General features: G+C 44.0%; 1 protein-coding gene and 1 pseudogene across 1 annotated transcript in view; both read left to right on the forward strand.

Moving 5' to 3' along the window:
• LOC138301734 (mitochondrial import inner membrane translocase subunit Tim9-like) overlaps positions 1–23592 on the forward strand; it is a 104667-nt pseudogene that overhangs the window by 20124 nt on the left and 60951 nt on the right.
• The window catches only part of CSGALNACT2 (chondroitin sulfate N-acetylgalactosaminyltransferase 2), a 315984-nt gene continuing 302291 nt past the window's right edge, over positions 9900–23592 (forward strand). The window contains exon 1 of the mRNA XM_069240198.1: positions 9900–10527. The gene's annotated coding sequence lies outside the window, so the exon portion shown is untranslated. The remainder of the gene's footprint in view (positions 10528–23592) is intronic.

Below are 23592 nucleotides of genomic sequence, written 5' to 3' on the forward strand. Positions count from 1 at the left end.
AACTGTACTCATATTTCCCTATACTAATCCACCACTAATTCCTTTTGGGTTCCGGAGTAGTGTGCTACTCGCCGAAAAGCGCTGTGACGCCTCGGCAGGGGTAGTAAGCACTATATAAATACTATTACAATACAATACAATACAATACAATTAATCTGCAAACCTGAAAATCATCCTAACTGTAGAAATGTTCTTATTGTGGGAGACACATATTGTGATGGGTGCTTTATGGAAATCAGGATGACGTTTGCATAAAGCAATGCAATGTATTGTTTCCCAAGTATTCTATGTCAGGTCCGGAAGCAAGGATTATGCATGCTTTCTGCCTTCTTTCTTCGCTTTATTTTTTATAGCAGCCATGTTAACCATACAAAATATAGAATTAGAATCAGAAAAATCTTCATTTCGGCCCAATGGCCATTAAAGAACACGTTTAACATGAGGAAAAGCAGCCTAAGATTGGATTATACATTACCCAAACTGTACATTAAAACTATTAAAATGCATAAAAATGATTAAATTCATTCAGTAACCACCCTTTCCCCCCTAAGTCTCCACATACACAACAAAAACAGCCAAAACAATTGGCCTCCTAGTATCGCTTCTTAATATCCTAACACAGCTTTGTAGTTCCTAAGCCCCAAGCTACGACACAGTGGCAATATCCACTTATTCTTACTCCCATGGTAAGCTGAGCAAAATATTAAAACATGCTCAGCCACCTCTTCCACACCTGGTAAAAAGGACAGGTTCTAGCTGAAACAGAGCTAAGACACTCATATAAAGCTGTTAGGGAATGAAGGGGTAGAACCCCAAGACATAATTTACTATACAACAACCTGGCATATGGGGGTTCAACCTCATCCAGGTACGATTCCAGGAAATACTTCATTTTGAACTCCAAAAATGAGATTGTGAGGAAAGCCACTCTGGAAAGACTACAGTTGCGCTGTCTACAAAATGCCAACATGCTCTTTTTAGAGCCTGCTTTAAAGTTGGTACAGAATCTACAGAGCTATTTATAAGGCTATTGAGCCCTATCTCCCTTAGACAATCTCTTACAGCCCTTATCCTGGGAATAGTATTTGCCCCCGCCACCCCATCGCCTCTTTGAGAGACCTTTGAAGTAAAATCAGCTCAGGAGCTACCCACAATCTCTGCCAAAACAGCAGCAGTCTCAACCTCACCACATCGTTAGTTTTCCTCAATGAGTGATCTAGCTGTAACGGGTGCAGGGGAATACTGACTGGATGATTTTTAAGATTCCTTATAAATCGATTTTCAACTATACCTAGGGGCCTAGCATCTAAGTGACCCCATAATCCAGCATCATACAAAGAAGCTCCCAGCGTCTGGCATTTATACATCTCAAGAGCTGGGTAAATGGGGCGAAATGCCGAAGAACGCTTGGCTCTCAAGATGCCCCCACGATACTGTTCATGCTTGAGTGTACATTTCTGAACCTTAGGGGACCAATGAAAATGCTCTGACAATGTGATCCCCAAATAGTCAGATATCCAAACCCATTCTAACATCTCTCCATTGAGGATTGGGTTCAAGAGAGAGGTTGGGCAAGGGTTAAAGACCATGTTCCTCGTTTTCTGGAGGTTAATCTCAAGGCCCCACTGTCTGCAGAAGTCCCCAAAGCCTCCAGGCAATTTTTTGAAACCCATAGGTGATCTGGACTGCAACAGGGTATCATCCACAAACAGTAGGGTGGGAATTTTAACCCCAGCAAGAGATGGAACGTCGCCCCATTCCTTTACTAAAATGGGGAACTAGATCATTGATATAAAGGAGAAAAAGAGTGGGGGCCACGACACAGCCCTGCCTTGCACCCCAGTTGACAGGAATGGGCTCAGTTAGCTCTCTCTGTGGACCACATCTAACCTTCACATAATTATTGGAGTGTAAACAAACAGTTATCTCCAGCGAATATGCAGGAACCCCCATCTCAGCCACCACCTCCCATAGAGAGCTTCTGGGCACATGGTCAAGGGCAGGTTCGAAGCTCTACAAAAATTACATAGCAACATCTGCAATCGAAAAACCTGATCAATAGTGCCAATGCCATCCGAAAACCCAGCCTGAAGTGGAGTAATTACTTCTGTATCTGCCATCCAATCATGTAACCTATTAAATAGGATCCAACTAAACAACTTTTGTGTGGAATCTATAAGGCTGATTGGCCTATAATTGGCTGGAGAGGACCTACAACCCTTTTTATAAATAAGGATAATTTCAGCCCCTGTCCATGTAGGCAGAGTAGGAGAACCCACCATATGCGCATTAAAAAAATATTACAAAATAGGGGCACCATATATCCTTGAACAACTTAAATAAATCGCCAGCCACTTTGTCCAAACCAGACACTTTGTTGGGGGTAACTGAATTCGGGGGTGATAGAGACTTCAGCTGCTGTCACATGAACAACCTGATGCTGCATTATACAGTAGAAGGGGAGGCTCAACTGCCACCCTGTCCAAGGTCACGTCCCTGCTCTGCCAGTCCTTGATGCCCAGGTTGGATATAGTTGGGGTTGCTGTAACAGTATTCAGATTCTGAACAGTTGGAGTCATAGATGAACTCAAAGGTTCTGCAGCATCAATCTAGGTTTAGAAACAAGAAAAATGATCAACCCACGCCTCCACCGCAATGTTTGTATCCAAGGTGGCATGAAGCCCTACTAGGTGCAAAAAGGTGTTTGAAATCTTTACATTTTAGGGCATCCAACATTGAGGACCATTTGTTTTCTTGCCAAATTCTTTTAGCATTAGTAATAGTGGCTTTGTAGAGATTTCTGGCTCCCTGAATGACATCTTTCTCCCCGATTTTAACAGTGATTAGAAAGGGGGACTTTGTATCCCTGCATGCCTTCGTATACCAAGAAGCCTCCTTTTTCCTAGGTGCAACCCTAACAGATTCCTTTGTGATCAATGACATTTGAGCAGCAAACATAACACAACGAATGTCACATATGTTTGCTACGGGGCCAGGACGCTTTTAGCTCTATCGCTGCTCCCACATCTACCACACCAGCACTCAACACATCTAGATTTTTTTTATGGGTATCTTTAGACTCAACCACCACACTCCATTTCACCCTATGCTGATTACTGGCAGGAACAAACCTCCTATTAAGTATTTCATTAGGGGCATTACAAAGAGAATCTCCTAGGATTATCAATGTTAGGCACAATGCATTGTGATCACTGTCCTGCTTTGGGGTCACCACCATATCGGCCATTAGTGGCCATAGCTTAATATCCAACAAAATGTAATCTATTAAGCTAGTATGATATGGGTGATTAAACGTGTGCCTCCCTTCATTGTCTGATTTAGATCGCCCCTTGCATGCCTGGCACCCATTATTCAAGATAGAGCCATTCAACTGCAAGACCACTGGGGTCCATTTCTTCCCCAGGGGTAGGGAACTCCGGGTACTACCCAAACAATATTTTTGTCAATTCTAAAATCCTGCCTAGAGACTGTCAAAGGTTCAAGTTTGCAATTGAAATCGCCAACAACTACCTTAAAAATATTGGGAGCCAGATCAGCTAAATGTCCACCTAGGAGATTAATTCCCTGCAATTGCGCTGCACAACTCCCAGGCCTACAGTACAATTTGAATAAATGAAACACCCCATCGGAAGGAAACGTAAGTGCTACACATTAAATATCTCAAACTATCCTGCTTAATCTCCTTAAGCCTACAACACAGAGAAGTCTTGACCCAGATAGAGAGCTCCCCTGAGGGCCTCCCTCTCCCTGAGGTGGTAGCAGACACATTGAAACTAACAACCCTGCACAAAACTGCGGGCCACAGACCACGTTTCTTGAAAGGCACAAATGTCAAAGCCATCTATGAATGTGCCCCACAAAGGACAGGAAAGTTTTGAGGCCAGGTCAGCTACATTCCAAGATAATAAGAAAGTATTATTCAAACAACCAGGAGAGGGAATGAGTGAATCAAAATGACCAGAAACTGTTGATAATACAGAAAGAGAGGAATTGAGGTTAGGGATAAGTTTCGGATAAAGAACAGGCCCTAGCTCAGATGGAAAAGAAGAGATCCCCAGAATTTGTGCTTCTTCAAAGAAGGAATTACTCTCCTTCACTGCCCCCAACCAACTGAGCATCTAGATGGCTACTAGAACCATCAAAGCTTGCAAAGTTTTTTATTTGGTTTGGTATTACCAACCATAAGACAAATAAATACACATCATATAATCAGAACAGATTAAAAGTCACATATTTACAGAACTTTAAAATACATCCAAAATAATTTCCCATACAAAATGCAATAGTTAAAACCTATAAATAAGATTAAAAGGGATTTACACTATTCCTCCAAGTTATGGCTCCCTTTAAAAAGGACACTACCCCCCGGCACACCAACACATCAGAAACCATGCGCAGCCACAAGTAGGCTGGGCTGTGCTGCACAAAGCCCCATCCTTCAGCAGGGGGCAAAGCAATTGCCACCTAAACGGAGCATAAACCTCAAAAATTAAAGTGAAATTGATCAAGGACTGTAAGGACACCCCATCACAGGGACAGATTAGAGTAAAATTTGGGTCAAACTGTCCCAGCGGGAAGCACAAATTGCTTCTGATTACACCAAACCGAGATCGCGAGATGAGTGTCCTTTCCCAGACATTTTCTATCACCAAGAGGTACATCTCTAGGCCCGCCAGAGTTTTTAACATTTGAAAGCCCCTCACCGATTGTTTCCTTAGTTCCTCTTCCTCCCTCTTGGCTTCTAAAATATTGAGAAAATGTTCCTTTGTCCTGAGCTTATCAGAACGTGTTAGACACTCTGGTGCATCCACTATGAAGCCCAGATCCAATTCTAAATGTGTGCAAAAGGCAGAGGTGTTTTATCCCACACCTAGCAGCCTTCTACAAAAATGATTTTCCTCTGTAATAGGTGCCCTACTAACTGAGTAGTCCCAAAGTGATGCCCCATACATTAGAACTGGGAGACATTTACGTCTGTACACTTCCAGCAGGGACTATATCGGTTTATTACCCACTCTTGAGGCAAAATCAAAAGTGGCTTCTACTGTGGTATTAAAATGCACACATCTCCTAGAAATACAAGGTTTCCAGGTTCCCTTTTCATCAAAGGTTACCCCTAAATAGGGGAAATCCTGTACAGGACGTATTACTTGATCATTTATCTTTAACACACCCACCCTACTCAGAGGTTTGCCACAAACCATAAAATGTGATTTGCTACTATTAATCTCTAAGTCTAGGTCAGACATAAAATTTCCATATGCTTTAACTACCTCGCGGGGACCATTCATAGTGCGGGCCATAAGAACTGCATTATCTGCCTAGATCAAGACTGGGGCACTCTTTCCATTTATTATGGGAACATCCTTACATTTTCCCACAAAGAAATCGTACAGCCCATATGTGTATAAAAGAAAAAGGGTGGGGGCCAAAACACACCCCTGTCTAACACCCCTGCTCAGCCCAAAGAATTCCGTACATTCCCCCTTTGCCCCACACCTCACAGTTGCATTTGTTCCTAAGTTGAGATAGCGGAGCAAATCCACAATTTGGGGCTCCAGACTTATCAGGGTCAGCTTTTGACATTGCTTGCATTGATTCACTTTGTCAAAAGCGCAGCTGAGATCCATAAAAGCAAGGTAAAGAGTACCCTTCCTTGCCTGTGTATATTTGCTAATCAGCATGAGCAAATTTAAACATTGCTCTTGAGTTCCAAGTCCTTCTCTGAACCCATACTGCACCCTACTCAATATCTCATTTTCACTCATCCAATCCTCAATACGTCGTAGCACAATTTGCCCCCAAATTTTTGCTGAGGAATCAAGGAGTGAGATTGGGCAGTAGGATTTTGGGTCGCTTCGATTTCCCTTTTTATAAACAGGGACAATACACGCCGATTTCCAGGAAGTAGGGATCCCTGCACTAACTGTTGCGTTTAAAACATTAAGCAATATAGGTGCCCACAGCTGAGGGCAGCTTTTATATAAATCCATGGGGATGTCATCAGGGCCCGTGCCTCATGGCTGGCACTGCCCTGCATAGCCTCCATCACCTCATCAAGAGTAAACCTGATAGCCAGATTTGAGGTGTGACCATGCATCTCATCCATTTCCTCCCGTTCTATGCCCCCGAAAACATCCTGCAGAAATGGCTCACCCTTACTAGAACCATCATCTGGCAGGCACACAACGTCAGTCCAGACCATCCAAATCGGATAAAACCAAAAATCTATTAGAAAATGGAAGCGCCGGTCTACTCTCACTGATGGCCTTATGTAACTGAATATATGGTGAGTCCCGCCTTTTCAAATGGAGGTGCCTGTAGAAGTACCCCAAGGGCACCAGAGATTTACCTGTGCTACACAACCCATTCCCTCTTACACTCATGAACAGCCACTAAGTTAAACTCGGGCTCCTACAATTATTGACAAAACAATCTCCAATTGTAGACTTAATCCTTGGGCCCACTCAACCCACCCTCATAAGTAACAAAACATCATCATACTCTGAGATAGGAAAATCAGTGTTAAATGCCAACCAATGACAAACCTTATTTTTAAGGACAGAACATTTTTCTCTGTTGGGGGACTTGGAAGGAGGAACTCCCGTGAGGACAGCTACATAAGGGGAGCAATCATGGCGGAGGGCCAGACGAGGTAACTCCTGCTTCTTAGAACCTCCGCTATGTTGTTTTACTCTTTGACTAGAAACATTCTGCCCTGTCGTAGTCTGGGTTACACTCCACCCCTATAAACCTAGAAGAACCTGCCCCTCACCACAGACACCTGCTGATTGGACAAACTGCTCTGGACCTGACAGGGCGAGACCTGCCACCCTGCAAATTGGGCTCACATTTAAAGTAGGCTGTTGGCCGTCAATAGGAGTATTTAGAGGACCGGGAGGGCATTAAGTAATGGTCCCCTGCTTAATGAGAAGCTCTAAAAAAATATAACCTTGCAATCAAAGGTGACAGACATTTTTGCATCAAAGATTCAAACCTCCCCAGAATAGTGTTCCAGTTAGTGATATGTAGTTCATTGGACTCCTGTGAGATTATAATTGCCGACTTCTTCCTGCCACTACATCGTCTGCTTCTAGTGCTGGCCCAGACAGTGCCCCCAAATTTGGCTTTCGTCTTACGCTTTTTATGAGGGCCGGTGTCATTGGGGAGCGTACCATCAAGGTTGCATTATAATACATTAGGGGCCAGATGTAGCACACAGTTGCGACGTGCTAACTGCACTTGGAAATGCCCAAAACCCCTTTTACGATTTGGTAACCTGGTTACCGAATCGCAAAACGGGTTTGCGAGTCGCAATTAGGAAGGGGAGTCCCCTTCCTAATTGCGAGTTGCAGTGCAATGCCAGATTGCTTTGTGACAGCGAACACGGTCGCAAAGCAATCGCAGTTAGCACCCATTTCAATGGCACCCTTTATGAATGGCATTAAAAACATTTTTCCAGAGCAGGCAGTAGTCCTATGGACCACTGCCTGCTCTGAAAAAATGAAACGAAAACATTTATTTTTTTAGTTTTGTGTTGCATCTCGTTTTTCTTTAAGGAAAACGGGCTGCATTACAAAAAAAAAACTGCTTTATTTAAAATCAGTCACAGACATGGTGGTCTGCTGTCTCCAGCAGGCCACCATCCCTGTGAGTGCTGCGAGTCTCAAGGGGGTCGCAAATTGCGACCCCACCTCATTAATATTAATGAGGTGGGCCTTTGCGACCCCCTTTGAGAGTCGCAGATGGTGTCAGGGACACCATCCTACATTCCAATTTGCGACTCGCAAATTGCGGGTTGCTCTGACTCGCAATTTGAAAGTCGCAAATTGGAATATACCTACATCTGGCCCCTAATAACCAGTGTTACACAAACATAATCAGGTATGCACGCACACACTCAAACATAGACACTCAATAAATGTAGGCCCTGGGCAGTGCATTTCAGGCATTTGAGAGTGTCACACAGTAGTGGTGTCAGAATGCATATATCACTTATAATCCACTTCACCTCTCAAAGCCCACTGCAGCTCTTAGTTCTGTGTCTGGAGGCTGATTTTAAGATCTGCAGAGGACAGTGGTGTGTACAGCATGTTGCAAGGTATGCATATTTCCTTCTGCTCATTACAATGGCAGAAATTCATTTTGTCTTCACTAGTGTGCAGTTTAGAACGATCAATGGCAAAGCCAATAGTTCTCACCTATGCAAGCTATTGCTTTGGCTAACTTTTTAGCCATGCTGCACTGCCGTGCAACAGCTACCCAGTATGGCTGAAAGTTTTTCTTTTTAAGTGCTATGAGGCGGCCTGCGCTGTCCATGCCATAGCACTTTTTCAGTGGTGGGACCAACGTGTTGCACATCCTCCTTCACGCAAAGATTCCTCCTGCCCAGCCCTCCCGCAATAAAAAAAGCTCTATGACATATCATAGCACTATTTTTTAATTTCTAACCAAGCTGCCCAGCAGCCACGCAGCTGTACAACATGACTAAAAAGATTAACAAAGCCATTAGCTCATGTAGGCAAGACCTGTTGGCTTTGCTGATGCTCATTTCCTACTTCCTTCTTCCTGTGAATACCATACAGTCTCCTTCCCTCTTTCAGTCTTTTCTCATGATTACTTCTCCCTATTTCCTTACCCTCAAATGTTCCTTTCACACTTCAAAGTGTTGTCACTAAAAGTGAAATTTAGTGGGCGCACACTTGGGTCCACAGATGAAAAGCATGTGGGCCATCTACAAAGGGCAATTTGAAGGAGTATGTGTGCGCACGGCACCAACATATGTGCATTTTCACAAGACGCTTAAATTGGACGTTGTATATATATTTACGTATCGATATATCTATCCATAGATATAAACTCACGTACAAATTAGATTTAAACATTTTAAGCTAAATAACCTGACTGCAGCAAAAGGTAGTTGTACAAAATATATGTCTAGCAAGGTACACCTCTGTCTCTGATCCTATGAATTAAATAGGGTGCCTGAAAAACAACTGGGCAAGGGTCCCATTGGCCCATTCCAGTGACAACAATTGTAATTGTATTTATATAGCGCTTACTACCCCTGGCGGGGCGTCAAAGCACTTTTTGGCGAGTAGCACACTACTCCTGGATTAATGGTGGATTAGTATAGGGAAAAAGGAGGACAGTATTAGTATGAGTTAATTTGAGCGAAGCATATGTGAGTTCTTAGTAGGTCTAAATAGAATAATGGAGGCATAGAGGAGGGAAGAATCCAGAAGTGTTAATTGAGCGTTTATAGCAATGAGCGTCTCTTAGTTTTCCCGTTTATTTCCCACTGAATATTCTTAGGGGCACTACCAGTGCGCTGAAAGTCCACATACTCAGAGCTGGAGGTAAACAACACTGAATCTGGTTAACGGTTTATCGAGACTTCGGCTAAGGGGCGAATCAGGATAGTGATAGGTTTATCTACGGACTAACTCAGCTCGGCGCGCTGCTGCTTCTGTCTGCCTACAGTGAGGAAGGGCTGAGGTGCACCTCTCCCAAAGTGGGCGGGGCCACAGTATAACTGCCCAATAAATGCTGAGGTTCGAGTAGGCATGGATAGAGTGCAAGCGCCCGAGCTATCCTGCAAGGCAGGGTTCCACAGATATCCTCAGAGTAGGGAATGTACGTTATAGTAAGGATACTAAAAATTACACAACACCCACCCGTCCCTGACCAATTCCCCTCAGGAACACCTTCGGCCAAGGCCGAGCTCGCTCCAACCTGGGAGGTACCCGCTGACTGTTGGAGGACGGCTCGGAGAGGGGCACGTGCGGAGTCTTTAGCCAATTAGCACTTGGGAATTCTATGCGACGCCTTAGCATTGGTTGAGACTCCACTAGTGCTCCAATCCTAGGTAATATTACACATTGGAAAACCCTCCCACTCAAGGTAAAACTCTCAGAATCTGATCTGTCGTGAGATCGGTTGTGATGCAACAGGGATGTGATAAAATTACGGATGTAACACGTCCGTAAAAATACAGAAGCAGACAGTAGATACTCGGCTGAACTCAAGACGGCTCATGTAAGTAAGGGACCCGTGGTCCCTGTAGTTTCTTACAGTGCTTTAAAACTTCCAGTCCGTTTAGTGATTTCCGATGCAAGGAGCTTCAATGGGATGGCAGATACACGCGGATGATGAGAACTGCACCTTTAGCAATTACCGAAATGAGCAATTGTTTCCTGTATATTAAAAACAAAAACAGCTGACTGGGGGCATGAGTCGACTTCGGCCACGACGTTTTCACCTTGTTTTCTCCACATTTGCGTCTGTGAGGGAGACCAGTCCACTGTGTTCGTGGACAGTCGAGCACTTGGATTTGGACTGCGTGTCCTAGAGACTTCTTCCTGGTGAGCCCGGCGGACCCCCTCCTCCTCATCCCGCCAGAGGGAAAACATTGTCTTCTTTGTAAAACCGGACAGAAGAATTCAGGCGAGATTGGCATCAGTATTGCGTGGCAAACGCAGCCGCCGAGCTGAAGCTGTGCCCTCGGTGAGCAACAAAGGCTGCCGTTATTTCTTTTGCCCGTGTTTTGAGCTCAGAGTTATTCACTGTGAAATGTTTACTCGAAGTTCCCTTCCCGCATGGTGTGTCTGGCATGCTGGTTATTGAATAACATGCATTGCTATCGCCTGACATCAGCTGCTGTCATTTCTTCCATCCCATCTGTCAGTCTGATCTACCTCCTTGAGCTCTCGTGTACCGAACGGTAGCACACGCGCCCACTCCACGGCTACTGCATTTTGTGCACACGACAGCACCACAAATACCACCACTCTTAAGTAACAGACGAGCCGCTTCTCGAGGCAAGTCGCCCAGCAGGCAGTATTAGCACCATTGATACATACACATTGCTCCATGTGTCTGAGGCTGTATCTCTTACAACACACATTAGTAGTTTGGCGAATAGTGATTGATTTCATGGCTGTAAAGAGAAGCGAGACTAAAGACGGAGTTTGCTTGCACGGCAATTAAACTTCGAGGTGGGATGCATTAGCCTTTTCATCTATGGTTAGATGAGGTACTGTATTCCTCCGAATAACCAGAATTAATGGTTACATTAGCCATTGCTTTTTCTTGTAGAGTGCTTGCTCTCTTGTCCCCTCTGATGCGAGATATCTTCTGGTTTGTTATGTTTATAATAAATGTTTCAAGTGTTAGATCACCACGTTCCGGTAGTAAACTTTATCATTCAATTAAACATATTGTCAGGAATATCACCTTCTTAGCAGTAGAAATGTGTAATTTGCTATTTCTTTGGTTGAAGTTTTGGGAAAATTATGTGTAATACAAACTGGCATTGGACCTATATTTTGGCCCAAAATGCCTCCTAACGTTTCGATTTTTTTTTTTTTTTTAAAGAGCAAAAAAACAGCAGCTGCTTTTATTCTAGTTGTTGTGTTTTTTTTCAATGCATTTGGCTGTACATGTCGTCGTGAACGGCACGCGCTTACACAACAAGGCGTAAAGGCATACGTTTCGGAATTTTGCATAAGACGTGTAACACAATTACAGATTGTTTCCACGTAGTGTAAATTTCTCCCAGCCTAAATAACTGTCGATTTTTAGGCAAACAGTGCTGGAGAAGGGGATATTTAAATGTTGTTGTGCTGAAGCTGTCGTTAGTGCGACAGGTGCAGTGGGCCAAGAGCTACAGGGTCTTTTGCATCCCATTTACTGTAGTCATTTACTACCCAGTGAGCTATTTTCTTTGCTGCACTAGTGTTGACATTGTGCTCATTTGAACTGATTGTTACGCCGTCTGCTTGCAGTTATGCAGGAACCGCTTGTTACATCATCTGCTTGCACTTACGCAAAATGCAACTGTCATTATTACAGTGGACCAGCTATGCAATTTCCACATACAGGTGAGGACTGGGATCCAGAAATTGGGCAAAAATGTTATACCTATGTTGCAGGCTTTGAAATATTTTACACGTTTTTCTTATTAATATTACCTCCTAGTAATATATGTTCATGTAAAAGCCCTTATGGTTGTCCCTTAGCAGGGGGATAGTACTTCTAGAGAAGTGTCCCGGTGCATTGTCTCTTATGTAGTTTCAGTAAATGGCTAGATGTTGCGTTGTTTCCCCTTAAGAAAATCTTTTCGTTTTCAAGCACGCTGCAACTAGCAGCTGTGTGGTCTCCCCTGACAGATAAGAATTACTGTAGTATGTCATATTTGGGGCGCGGTCTTTTAGGTTCTATACCGTTAGAGCGGTTGAACGAGCTAACAATCAACTTTTCTGGAACTCTTGGTTGTGGTACTTTGTTGTTACACACATGTTGTTACGCGCATTTCTTCCGCATCTTGCTTTCACTCTTTTACAAAAAAAAAAAAAAAAAATGTGTAATCTCCTTCTGCTCGTTCACTTGTTCTAATCTTGAGAAAGGGGGTCCACAACTCTGAAAGCAACCTGCACATTGGTGCACCATTATGTGGATAGCTAACACTTTCAAAATGACAGACTGGTCTGCCTAAAGTGTAGTTTTGTGGTTTTTGAAGGAGTGGCTGTGAAGACTTAAGCCACTTGTCTAACGTTTATAATGCCCAGACGTGGGTCCCTTGCTCACTGTGCCACTGGATTCAAGCTAGCCTGGCTGAAGAAGGGTGAAACCCTGAAACCGGTGCCAGGATGCTTGTTTCCAGTCCAGGGAGGACCTGGCTTGGCAGTTCGGGCTGGACTGTTCACATGAGGAACAGGGTCAAGACTGATTTGCATATGGCTGGGTCCTAACTTGGGTGGCATGGTGAGCAAAAGAACGATGGATTAAACCCAGATCTATGACTGGGGGTGAGTGTTTGCATTGTTCAGCACTCCGTCCATCATCCTTTTGTGTTGCTACCGTTTATAATCCCCATGCCAATTTATTTCTCCCTTTTGCAGCGACCATTCTATTTTTTTTAAAACAGTGTTTGAAAACTACTTGTTTATTATTCTAATTTTATGACTCTGGGTATTTGAGGAGCAATATGGGGCCAGTGATCCAGCTGTTGGCTCATCTCTGGTTTGATAGTAGTAGCAGCAGTTTGTAAGATCATTTCAAACGTGTTTATGAAACCATTGGTGTGCAGTCCCACATTTTTGGGTAACCCATGTTACTTGCATCGCTGAGATATTATGGTCGGGTGTTCATAAAGCGATTTTCATACCCTTTACGAACCCTAAAGCACTTTTCTTAGTTGCCCGGTTGTATTATTTATGTAGCACTTTGCTTGTGTTATTAAGCACTCCATACAAACTTGTTATATTATAATTGCATGCAGTTAGGTCCCAATTCACGAAAAAAAAAGTAGTACATTTGCATCTACAGATTAGATCTATGTGCATATTTACTACATCTTAGTATTAACCAATATTCCACCATTATCCTGAAAAGCTGAGTCAGGCCGGTTTTCTTTCAGGGTCTACCAATGGGAATGCTGGATGACTTTCAGTGGGGTCCTACTCCCTGTGCCTGCCTGCCTCCTTGCCTGCCTCTGATGACTGGAGTACTCTATGCAAATGCACACTTTTTAACTCAAAGCCCACCCCTGTATCGTCTTCAAAGAGTGGGTAATCTGTTCTCTTTCCATCCTAAAAGAAGAGTTATCTCGGTGCTCAGCTAGAATAATTCTCCAGCCATTTCCAGGGTTGGATCGGAATGTTGGATGTTTGCGGAATGCCTTTTTACCACCTGTTGAGTGGGATATACGATTGCTGCTTACTCTGCACTTTAGTAGAAATGCTTACACTGTTGAAACCATTTACACCCACTAGGAACCCTTTTGTAGATTCCTAGCAGGCATTGAAATAACCTTAAATTCAGTCTTAAACCTACGTTTAATATCACATTTAGCTTTGTGAATCGGGCCTTTGCAGGTTTGTTTGCATACACACAGGAACCTGAATCACAACTCGTTTTTGTGTAGTCGTCATACTGCATTTAAACAACTTTTAAGCACTGTAAATAACTGAGTTTGCTATTACATGCTCCATAGTACTCAACTTACCAACCTACAGAAGCTATAGTCAGCCCTTCAGGGATTCCAACTAGTGACATATCGATCACCCTTTGTTCCAGAAGAATTGTTCAGATCCTTGATCAATCCCTCCACGATAGCATCTAGATGCTTCAACTTTTGTGACGTCTATTGAAATCTTATAGTAAATTACCTAGGGCTGCGCATTTCTGTCCTGAAATTGCATCTGGATCATCAGCCTGCATCTTAGCACCACTCATCTGCTCCCCAGTGTAAGGGCTGCCTTGGTAGTAGTAAGGGATGTATGTGTTACTGCGAAAGTTCACACATTCTGCAGACTGTGCATGCACCAAGCATACCTGTTCCTGGGTCGTTCCAGCTACTCAATGAGTGATCGTCTTGGCGTGCAGAAGCTTCTCTGTTTTTTGCTCTTTCTGCTGCTGCACACTGGTATGTATTTTTTTGTTCACATCTCTGTGGTTCATAGAATTCAAGGCATAAGACTGTATCGGTTTACTTTTGATCTTCATGTGTTTTCTCTTATATATATATATAAAGGACCCTCTTTTCACTAGAACTGAAATTCGATGGAGTCTCTGGCTTAAAAGGGATTACTACTGCATTTGGAACATTTATTTACCAGGGGTCATTTCTCTGGCAGTGTTGACATGCCTGCACTCGCAATGTCAAGAATTGCAAATTGCTCTTTCTAGAAAAGTTTGGTACCCCATGAGTTAAGCATGCCAATCTCTCCTGCCCCTCCACCAAATGCCTTTACTCTAGGGATTTTGCAAACAAACATCGCCAACCTTTGTGGCTTAATCAGACAGAAAAGGGACACAAAAGAAACATCACCTTTCCCACAATCAGTCTGAATTTCCATCCTTACAAGACCCCACTGTCATAATTTTTGACATTTCAGGGGGGGTGACATTTTAAAATGTTTTAGCTGTTTTTTTATTTTTATTTATCTATTTTGACTTTTACGTCCCTTTAGCTGAAATAAAGTTATGCTTGACTTGATGTTTCAGAGTGTCTTCTTGAAACGCCCTAATTGCTTTGACCGGTTCTCTTTCTTTTGACCACCTTTGGTAGATCATGTTCTACTTCCTTGGCAATTGGAAAGAGGACAACTCAGTCCTACTGATAATATAACCCTGATCGTTTTTTTTTATTTTTTATGATTCATATTAATGAGCAGGTATTGAATCTGTTATCTTTTAAACATCGAATCCCAAAAGGGGCTTTTAATAAACTTCTTCTGTTAAGTTTTGGCCGATTGCCCCTCTTCCCTTTCAACTGACATGTTGTTGAAACCAGTGCTTAATTTGTAAATAAAAAGTTGCTGGCGCTCAAAGCTGTCCTCATAAACACCCGGCTACTGCAATTAAAAGTGCGAGCACATAATACTGAGGCAGCTTAATCCTGAAGCCACCTCGGGCCTTTTACGTCCATCTATAACCACTCCCTGCCCCTTCAGCTCACTCTGTCAGCTACCTGCTTTTCCCCTTTCTGACTCTTTTTTTCGTTTTTCTTTTCCTCCGTCTTTCCCACGTGTCTATTGCCCGCAGTAAATGCTTGAGACAGAAAACTAAGCGCCGGTCCTCAGCACCGGAAACAACAAGCTCCAATTAAGTACTGGTTGAAACCCAACTTTCGGGTGCATGTTGCTGAGCCATTATTACAAACTAGAAAGGTCACTCAACACTGAGGTAGGGGAGCAATAATTTTACTGGGCACAGTTAAACAGTACATCTGTCTCACTTCCAATATCTTGGACGTTTCTCCACTGATTAATCAAATTCCACAGACATTCTAAAATCAAAGATGCACAAGATGAGAGACCAGCAGAAATATTTTCACGAGGCTTGGAAAACATCCTACGCGCAATCAAAGAGCAAAAAACATTTGCAACTGCCACGTGATCCTTAATGGAACTGAGTTAACTACTGAAAAAAAATACATAACCTTCATGTATAAAATCCTGACCATCTTGCACGATTGTTTTGCTGCTGTTCAAAGCTGGTTTATAGCAGACTGTCAGTTGATGTCTCAAAATGTGTCGTCCTTCTCAACATCTCTGATCCCTCTTCCATGGCGCTTTTCACACTGACCACCTTCTGCACTGGCTCTTACAGTTTACAGATTTGGAGTTTTGTATTGTGATTCTCCAATCATATCAGTTGCCACATCAGGCAGAACTGGTGCCATGTTACAAAAAAATAGCCTTTGAGCTGCCCTCCTCTCCAGAATGAAGTGTTATCTACTCATTGCAGTTCTTCTATTTCATATCTAAGTAATCTTGAAACTTCCTACTTCCCACCACTTCAGGCCAACCTGTCTACCACAGTGCATTTCTCCCAGTTACAATGATGTGTTTCAAAACCATGTGCAACCTCATCTTCCAACCTGCCTTTAACAATGGTAAGGAGTGCATTTAAACCAGATCAATGAATAAACAGATGTAGGTCACTATAATACCCCTCAACTCGAACAAAGTATGATGTCCAGAATCAAAATAATCAACCTTGCAGGTCAGCGAGGCGTTAATGTGGCTTCAAAACAGTTTTCTGGTGGTGTCAGCAAGCAACTCTGGGTTTTTCATTGCAAACTAAAGTGTGATTTTTCTGGTGGTGCTATCCTTTTCATTAACTGTTATGTGATTTGGTATCTGAAAGGTTTTTCGGAAGGGGGAACTTATTAGTTGCTTACTCATCTTTTTAAGCATATAATACTTAATGTGCTCAGCGTTTAAAGAGATAATCTAGTTCTGCTTTTTGGCTGTGAAGATGTTTGTGCGGGGTAGGTCTTGCTCGCAAGTGGTTTTGTGAGCAAAATAATCTATTTTTGTCATTCCTGTAACTCTCTCAGCACATGCTGAGGATTTGTCACAGGAGTCCCTGTATCTGATCGTTAGGTTGATTGTCGTAGCTCGTTGGATTTTGACCTCACAAAGTGTTATGATTTCCCCCACTCCCCCTCCACCCTGTGGTAGGCTGCGCCGACTTCAGGGGGTTTGGGCATAATTTGTGCGAATGTAGTTATCGTCGACCTGCGTGGCTAGGCTTTGCGATGTTCTGTTCATCTCCTATGTGGGGGCGTTTCATACAGCTCAGTCCCCTCTTAAGTAGAGGGCGAATGTGGTTGAGCCAGTGTCTTATATTGTTCTGAGACTATTTGCTGCAGCCTTTCATCACCTTGGCTCCTCCAGATAGTCTTTTTTCCATTGCTCTAAATGCCTTAATTAATCCCACTTTCCCCTCCCTATTCCCCGTTGCAGTGCACTTTACCAGATTGCTTCTGCTCTTCCTTGCCAAGTTTTTATTAGAATTGCTTTTCCTTTTCAAATGAAGTATGAGCAGCCCAAAGAAGCCCGATACTGTCCGTTTATTAGCAATTCCTGATCACTTGTTTGTCCTACAGCTCTCGTTTCATGAAGAATTGTATGGTATGCACTTTAATTTATTACTACTCTAGTCAAAGCCTCCTTGTCTGTTTAGATATTTTTCTTTTTTTCGCTCCTTGTGTAATTTGTATGCATTTCCAATCATTTTCTTTGACCTTCCTTTTTGTCCGTATCGATATTGAACACAGCATGACAGTGTTTGTTTACCTTGGCGTAAGCATGATGGTAATGAAAACTCAGAACGGGCCGTGGTGGAACATGGTGGAATCATACAAAAAACATGACTTGAGCGACATTGGACTCAAAGAAACTAAACTAACACTTAGAAATAAAGCAGGTTACCCGCATTTTAGTTGGGACATTAAAGCAAGTTAACTGTGTATTAACTGACACATACTAAAGTAACATTAGCACAAACATTTTTCAAAAAGTGTATTAACGCACACTTTTTTGCTCTTCACAAAGTTAGCGTTTGAAATGGTAGCCTTATCGTTCCCAGGTGACACGTGTGCAACTTTAACATTTAGACTCCACGATCTGGAAAACAGGAGCAGTAATTAGTTTTTTTCCTACATATCGGGGCATTTTTTTATGTTGTTACTCTGAAAAGGCGATTTGTGTGCTTTCCACACGCACCACCAACCAACCTCCCCCACCCTCAACCGGATGGCTCAACAGAAAATGTGCAGGTTGTTTGAGAGATCGTTAGCCGCCGTTAAATCATAACTGGAAACCAGAAACCCCCAAAGATTCATTATTGGAAGCCGCATTGGCCGACATGAGGGTCACCTGTACTACTTACTGCAGCCCTCTGACTGCTCCTGCTAGCTGACTCCCACATGTCTCGTGCTAATGCTGCATGCATCAGCACATTAAATTCAAATCTCTTAGCCCTGCCAGTTCTTGTTCTAAGGGTTGCGAAATTTCTCTTGAATTTGAGGCCTCTGAGAACTGCCCTGGTATTCGGACCTTCTTTAGAAATGTGCTGCGAACGGATGCCAGAATTAACAGTTCCTGTTTGTAACTGGGCAATTATGAGGTTTTTTTTTTGCCCTGGAAAGGGGAATAACCATGTTGCCTAGAAAGTACTGGGTCCAAAGCCACATATGTCTCCTGACTACGGGCACAATTGAGTTCCCATGAACCACCTGTTCTGAGAAAGTGGGAAATGGGAGTGGGTGAAGGAGTTATTGTCTGCTTTGGGCATGGGTAAGAGATGGGGAAGGTGACGGGTCCGAAGCGCAGGCCGGGGGCTGATTTTCAGCCTAGGACTCCAGTTCTTTCCCATACACTGTCACGAATCCAACTAAAACATAGAGTACAAACAGTGTATATGGATGACAAAAGAGAGTTTCCTCTGCTTCTTGAAATAGGAATTGTGATACAGGCTTTACAAAATTGGGAAAATTTTACCAGACCTGCATGTTAGCGGACTTAATGAGCACCAAACCAGGAATAATGCACAGTACCCATAAGCTAGACACTGTTCTCCCCCCCCCCCCCGAACCCCCCCTCCCTCGTTTGTAAGCTTCCTATTCACTGCTGTAGCTTAACAGGAAATTGTGAAATGCCTAATTAATATTAAGCAGCTTGTTGTGAGGCTCCCCTGCCCACACCCGGGCGAACGAGAAATTTTGTGATGTGACTAACTAGTACAGATGTCGCATAGCAAACTTAAAGGCAGGTTGCAAAAGCCACTGCCAAATTTACACGCGCTGTTTGCAGCCAATCAGTGCACACATCAGGCCCTCGGCTTCCTCAGGCTGAAGTGCTTGCTGACTATGCTGTTACTTTTTTTTTTTTTCTATAGTCGGTCCTGCAACTCCGGTTGTCTCACTGGCCTGTGGAACCTGCTCGTCTGCTTATACAAGTTGAGCGTAAAAAAAAAAAAAAAAAAAAAAGGATCGGGTAATGTTTCTCACCAGTTCTCGTTGTCATTGAAAGCGATGCAGGAAGTGTATCCATATATGTAGTGGTATTTTGTTCAATCCAAGTTATATAGCTTGAAGGCTCATTTCTCCAAATATTAATTTTCTGTATTGTCACGTGGAATCTCTTTAGGCCGCTCCTCACCAGTTAATTTCCTTTGTCCTGCTCTTGTGTTTAGACAGCTCAGTAAACATGTAGCTGGCAAGGTGTAGGTTTCCTCGATGTTGTAATGTGATATTTGTTTGTTTTTTGTTGCGTAGCACTTGGGTGCTGTTTTAGTGCTATTGTTCCAGTGTTCGCTGATTAAAGGACTTCATCTGAGTAATCCTGAACCCTGTGAAGCCGATATGTTATATGCTTTGAGTGTTTCTGCCCAGCTGGCTGCAGTGGCTCAGTACTGAGATCTTTATCACACAGCACAGATAACTTCATAGCTTCTGCGGTCGGAAGCGAAGTTCACACGCAGCGTATCAGTTGCTAATATATAGCTTTGACTTCTGATAAAACTTTAAACAGCTCATCCTAATGTCCCTGCTTCACCGTCCCACCTATCTCTTCATCAACGCGGGGTTGCATAGTCTGCAGCTGCTCTGGTGTGCTGAAGACAGTCATGGTGACATTTGAGCGATGGTGTTAACCAGAGACCCCACTAAAAGGGAACCCTTGTTTTTCTTTACTTGACCTTCCAGAGAGGACCCTCAAGGCTGTTTCGGTTTAACATTGCCTCAGAGCCTTTTGACTGCCCTGGATGGACTCTATATAGCATAATAGACTTCGCATTGCACATCAGCGTAAAGATTATTACTATGTGCATACAAGACTGGAAAACAAATGTGACTGGATATATGGAGCAAGGGTTCATTGTCCCCTGACCCGAGGGAGGATTGTTCAATTCTGTCTAAAATTTTAAATTTGTACAAGTACCTGCATAAACTGATTTGGTTGCAGTTTGTATGTTGATGTGTCATTTTGTGTGAGAAAGGGCTGAATACTATCCGCAGATAGAAAGGGCCTTGTAGCACTCACTGAACGATTGCACCATTTACATTCTCAGACTTTCAGTTATAACATATAAACTTAAAAAATGTGTTAGCATGGAAAGTGAAATAAACTAATGATATGTAATTGGGAGCAGTACTTGACCAAAGGCCAGGCTCTGTGTCCAGAACCTGCTGTTCTCAACCAAAGGCTTTGGGTTCTTTGTGGAAACATAATTTGTATCCAATTTTTGTCGCACCATAAATTGGATACAAATTATGTTTCCACAAAGAACCCAAAGCCTTTGGTTGAGAACAGCAGGTTCTGGACACAGAGCCTGGCCTTTGGTCAAGTACTGCTCCCAATTACATATCATTTGCAAACATTTTACGAAATATATAGAACTGACACATTTATACTGGACACTGGCATTTTAAATCATATCTTCAAAACAGCTGAAGGTAAAATCGCCACCCCAACAAAAGGCACTGAATAATGGAAGCGCAGCTATTCCTTTAAAAGCACAAAACCATAGAAATTTACCAGTTAGAGTTATCTCAAGTAACTATAACTTGTGCTCTAAGATAACTATAACTCGTGCTCCACCATGCACAGTTTTTTCGTCAACAATTTTACTGCAAACATTACATGGATATTATCAAAGGTGTCATGAGTCAGTCATTTGTGGGTAATTAATTAGCAGAGCATGGTGAGGGTGCAAGTTATAGTTACCTTAGGGCAAGAGTTATAGTTACTTGAAATAACTCTATTTTGGGTGATTTTCTATGATATTTATAATGTTAGCCTAACTTTAATGTCTCTGTAACGTTTTTTTTTTTTTTTTAGGTGAATTTCTTTTTTTTTTTTTTGCTTTTTAACTCTATTTCCTAAATATTACGTCCCTATATGAGTATTTGAGTGGGTGTATGAGTGCCACCCTGTGAGTAGGTGCACAAGTGTGTCAGTAGGCCTGTGAGTGGGTGTATGAGTGACTGAGTGGGTATCGGAGTGGATGCATGAGTCTCTGAGTGGGTCTGTGAGTGGTTATCTGAGTGACTGAATTGGTCTTTGCATGGTTATTTGGGGGGTCCATGCGTCTCTCTGTGGGTGCATAAGTGTCTGTGAGTGGGTGTAAAGAAATGGCTCCCTGTTGCAGTTACCCCCCACTTTTTGCCTGATACTGATGCTGACTTGACTGAGAAGAGTGCTGGGACCCTGCTAACCAGGCCCCAGCACCAGTGTTCCTTCACCTAAAATGTACCATTGTATCCACAATTGGCAGACCCTGGCATCCAGATAAGTCCCTTGTAACTGGTACTTCTAGTACCAAGGGCCCTGATGCCAAGGAAGGTCTCTAAGGGCTGCAGCATGTCTTATGCCACCCTAGAGACCCCTCACTCAGCACAGACACACTGCTTACAAGCCTGTGTGTGCTAGTGAGAACAAAATGAGTAAGTCGACATGGCACTCCCCTCAGGGTGCCATGCCAGCCTCTCACTGCCTATGCAGTATAGGTAAGACACCCCTCTAGCAGGCCTTACAGCCCTAAGGCAGGGTGCACTATACCATAGGTGAGGGTACCAGTGCATGAGCATGGTACCCCTACAGTGTCTAAACAAAACCTTAGACATTGTAAGTGCAGGGTAGCCATAAGAGTATATGGTCTGGGAGTCTGTCAAACACGAACTCCACAGCACCATAATGGCTACACTGAAAACTGGGAAGTTTGGTATCAAACTTCTCAGCACAATAAATGCACACTGATGCCAGTGTACATTTTATTGCAAAACACACCCCAGAGGGCACCTTAGAGGTGCCCCCTGAAACTTAACTGACTGTCTGTGTAGGCTGACTAGTTCCAGCAGCCTGCCACACCAGAGACATGTTGCTGGCCCCATGGGGAGAGTGCCTTTGTCACTCTGAGGCCAGTAACAAAGCCTGCACTGGGTGGAGATGCTAACACCTCCCCCAGGCAGGAGCTGTGACACCTGGCGGTGAGCCTCAAAGGCTCACCCCTTTGTCACAGCCCAGCAGGGCACTCCAGCTTAGTGGAGTTGCCCGCCCCCTCCGGCCACGGCCCCCACTTTTGGCGGCAAGGCTGGAGGGAACAAAGAAAGCTACAAGGAGGAGTCACTGGCCAGTCAGGACAGCCCCTCAGGTGTCCTGAGCTGAGGTGACTCTGACTTTTAGAAATCCTCCATCTTGCAGATGGAGGATTCCCCCAATAGGGTTAGGATTGTGACCCCCTCCCCTTGGGAGGAGGCACAAAGAGGGTGTACCCACCCTCAGGGCTAGTAGCCATTGGCTACTAACCCCCCAGACCTAAACACGCCCTTAAATTTAGTATTTAAGGGCTACCCTGAACCTTAGAAAATTAGATTCCTGCAACTACAAGAAGGACTGCCTAGCTGAAAAACCCCTGCAGAGGAAGACCAGAAGACGACAACTGCCTTGGCTCCAGAAACTCACCGGCCTGTCTCCTGCCTTCCAAAGATCCTGCTCCAGCGACGCCTTCCAAAGGGACCAGCGACCTCGACATCCTCTGAGGACTGCCCCTGCTTCGAAAAGACAAGAAACTCCCGAGGACAGCGGACCTGCTCCAAGAAAAGCTGCAACTTTGTTTCCAGCAGCTTTAAAGAACCCTGCAAGCTCCCCGCAAGAAGCGTGAGACTTGCAACACTGCACCCGGCGACCCCGACTCGGCTGGTGGAGATCCAACACCTCAGGAGGGACCCCAGGACTACTCTGATACTGTGAGTACCAAAACCTGTCCCCCCTGAGCCCCCACAGCGCCGCCTGCAGAGGGAATCCCGAGGCTTCCCCTGACCGCGACTCTTTGAATCCTAAGTCCCGACACCTGGGAGAGACCCTGCACCCGCAGCCCCCAGGACCTGAAGGACCGGACTTTCACTGGAGGAGTGACCCCCAGGAGTCCCTCTCCCTTGACCAAGTGGAGGTTTCCCCGAGGAACCCCCCCTTGCCTGCCTGCAGCGCTGAAGAGATCCCTAGATCTCCCATTGACTTCCATTGCGAACCCGACGCCTGTTTCTACACTGCACCCGGCCGCCCCCCCGCTGCTGAGGGTGAAATTTCTGTGTGGACTTGTGTCCCCCCCGGTGCCCTACAAAACCCCCCTGGTCTGCCCTCCGAGGACGCGGGTACTTACCTGCAAGCAGACCGGAACCGGGGCACCCCCTTCTCTCCATTCTAGCCTATGCGTTTTGGGCACCACTTTGAACTCTGCACCTGACCGGCCCTGAGCTGCTGGTGTGGTGACTTT

Source organism: Pleurodeles waltl, chromosome 6, assembly GCF_031143425.1.
Source record: "Pleurodeles waltl isolate 20211129_DDA chromosome 6, aPleWal1.hap1.20221129, whole genome shotgun sequence".
Classification (NCBI taxonomy): domain Eukaryota; kingdom Metazoa; phylum Chordata; class Amphibia; order Caudata; family Salamandridae; genus Pleurodeles; species Pleurodeles waltl.